Genomic DNA, 3,258 nt, shown 5'->3' on the forward strand with positions numbered 1-3,258 from the left:
TAAGAAGGAATTCTAACCTCGAATACCTGAGGACCTGACTCAGTTCTCATTCTCTATCCCTGTGCTCATCAGAAAATGCCAATCCTAAGCTGTTTGGGTGGGGTTGGTTGGAGAGACATGGAAAAGTACCCTGGGCAGCTGAAGTGCCTGTGGAATCTTACCCACATTTGAACAAATTCACTCTAAGTTGATTTGGTTCTCCTTTAAAATGAGAGAAAGCAAGGACTTAGACTGCCAATTGCCCCCTGAAATTATCTTTGGGTGCATTAAAGAGCTCCACAGAACGACAGTTACTTTTTATTATCAAGAGCTTACTTGTAATTATAAAGTATAGAGAATATACATATATGCCAATGAATGAAGCATGGGAACACTAATAAATTTAAAAATCCAACAGGCTCCTCAAACAACTGGGCCGAAGACAGAAACTGCTCAGAGCAAGATTTTCAAATAGATCTTTTTCTAGTGACTGAGATATTTAAGAAAAATTGGCATAAAGTAGAACCTGGAATCTTCTGTTTGCTTATTTTTCTGGCTATTATATCCTCCCTGAAAATAAATGAATAAATAAAGCAGGGGTCAGAGAAGGTACAGTACTTTTTGGATACTGACTACGGATAAGGCTTTTTGCTTGTTTCCACAGCACTCCCTATCCCTGCTTTCTGTATCCTTGGAAAGAAATGTGGAATAATGAAAACAGCAAAAGGCTTGGAAGCCAGGCAGGCCCAGGTGTGATCTCAGTCCCACCATTCATTCTCTGGGTGGCCTTGGGCAGGTCACTCTAACTCTGTGAGCCAAAGGGTCACTAAAGCACCCTTCCTGGAATTCCTTTGAGGAGTCAATAAGGGAGCACACAGTGAGTGGGGGTTCCCTTCATATCCCCTGCTCTGGGCCAGGAACCAGGACCTGGTGTCAGGGTCTTTACCCAGCACTGTACCAACACTTGCTCTCCAAAATGGGACTAGGGTGAAATTTCTTCACAGTATGAAAATAATGGCCCAGGGAATGAAGCAAATGCCAAGAGCTGAGCCTTAGGGAATGACTAGTAGGCCCAGATTCTTGGGGTGACTTCCTTCAAAGACTTCATTTGTTAACACCTTCCTTCCCTTCTTGTTAGTTTCAGTGGGAAGTAGGATTGGGGTGATTTGGAGAAGCAGTGGGGAATTTAGTTAGGGGAGACTCCTGGGTACCTGTGGGGACATAAAGAGGGATTGGTGTGGGATGGCAGGTGGAGGCCACGAGAGGAGGGCGTGAACGCTACATGAAGGAGTTTGTTGTTGTTTGGTGGAAGAGGAGGAGGCGTGCACGTGAGGAGGGGTGGCCATGAGCCTGGAGCTGTCCTGCAGGGCAGCTTCTTTCACTCTGCTGTGTATGTGGTGGGGAGCTTTGACCCACCCTGCTCTTGAGTGTTTCCGAATGCTAAGAGTGGGGACAAACCTGCAAGGCTGATTGGATGTCGAAGAACAAGTATGTAAAGAGAAGTGTATACATAAAAACCAAAAATCCCTGGGGCTTTGAATCCTTCTAGAGCTCCTGGCCACCTTCTTCAGGACAGCAACTGACAGCATTGTGAAGTGCTGGGCTTTGTCCTTCTCGCAGGCCATCTTGGCTAAGTAGTGAGATCCACCTGGCCAGGAAGGAAGGCATGCATCTCCCCAGGCCTGTGGCTCTCCTTGTATTGACCTTGCTGCTTCTGGGCTAAGCAGCTGCAGTGAGGGTCTGTTGCCCTGAAGCAGTCAAGTCATTCATTAATCCAAATTCTGAAAGACAAATGAGCATATGGTGCTAAAATACTTTTTTTAAAAAAGCCACAGTTTCATTGTCTTAGTCAAAGCAGGATTATTACATGATTATTTTCAATTCAATATATTTGTTTTGGAGACAGGTTCTTGCTCTGTCACCCAGGCTGGAGTGCAGAGGCACGATCATAGCTCACTGCAGCCTCCAACTCCTAGGCTCAAGTGATCCTCCTGCCTCAGCCTCCTGAGTAGCTGGGACTACAGGTGCCTGACACCATACCCAGCTAACTGCTTTAACAATGTTTTTAGAGACAGGGTCTAACTATGTTGTCCAGACTGGTCTCGAACTCCTAGCCTCAAATGATTCTCCCAACTCAGCCCTAAATTCATTTTTTAAAATTAGCAATTCCAAGTATAACAAATTTGGAATAAAGATTTTTTTCTATTAATAAAAATGAATAGTGAAAAAACCCCCAATATTCTAGATTGTGAGACTTCCCTCCTGTTGTAATTGGACCACTTTAAAAGACTAAATTGGAAGGAAGGAACAAGAGGAGTCTGTGACAAACCTGTGGTTAAGCTCTCTTTGAAGAAATCACACAGTATGGCTCTGTGCTCTGAACATGCTCTGTGTCTGCCCTTTTTCAAAGGCGAGACGGCCACTCGAGGCCAGTCAGACCATGAATAATGGTCTAAGCCCTTGCCACCAGGATGGAGAGGTCTGAGCAGTACAGTAAAGATGCTTCATCAGCAAGGGCTGATTCAATGGCACCTCTCTCTGGATTCAATGGCATTCTTCCTGGAGGTTAGCCCATTTCTGTAAGTCAGCTCCATCCAAGTTTGATTATCCTTCTTTGAATCTCTTCCAATAGTTTGATATCCTTGAGGTTAAATAGCTAAAAACTGCACATAGCACAGCATTCCACACAAAACACCTTTAGAAATTTTTAGTTGAGAAGAACTTGGGCAAAGTCAAATCTCCCCACTTGATTTTGTTATGTTCCTCTCTTGGGATTTGTCTTGGGCATGTTACTGTACAAATAACTGCTATCATCATCATCATCCTCAGTTTTAAGAATTATAATAGCAATAAAATTGACTTACCATTTTTGAGACTGGAAGTTTTGTTACCTGATATGGTTTGACCCTGTGTCCCCACCCGAATCACATGTCAAATTGTAATCCCAGTGTTGGAGGAGGGGCCTGGTGGGAGGTGACTGGATCATGGGGGCAGACTTCCCCCTTGCTGTTCTCATGCTAGTGAGTGAGTTCTCATGAGATCTGGCTTTTTGAAATGTGTAGCACCTCCCCCTGCTCTCTTTTCCTCCTGCTCCTGCCATGTGAGATGTGTTAGCTTCCCCTTTGCCCTCCACCATGATTGTAAATTTCTTGAGGCTTCCCCAGCCATGCCTCCTGTACAGTCTGTGGAACTGTGAGTCAATCAAACCTCTCTTCTTTATAAATTACCCAGTCTTGGGTAGTTCTTTATAGCAGCGTGAGAACAGACTAATACATTACC

General features: G+C 44.4%; 1 long non-coding RNA gene across 1 annotated transcript; it reads right to left on the minus strand.

The window, feature by feature from the left end:
* Positions 1 to 285: 285 nt before the first annotated feature.
* LOC105739810 lies at positions 286 to 2,815 on the minus strand. Its single transcript, XR_001115792.1, has 3 exons — positions 2,309 to 2,815; positions 1,438 to 1,760; positions 286 to 549 (listed from the first exon to the last, which is right to left on the minus strand). It is a non-coding gene; the product is annotated as an uncharacterized LOC105739810 (long non-coding RNA).
* Positions 2,816 to 3,258: the final 443 nt, after the last annotated feature.

This window comes from Nomascus leucogenys, chromosome 5 (assembly GCF_006542625.1).
Source record: "Nomascus leucogenys isolate Asia chromosome 5, Asia_NLE_v1, whole genome shotgun sequence".
NCBI classification, from domain to species: Eukaryota; Metazoa; Chordata; class Mammalia; order Primates; family Hylobatidae; genus Nomascus; species Nomascus leucogenys.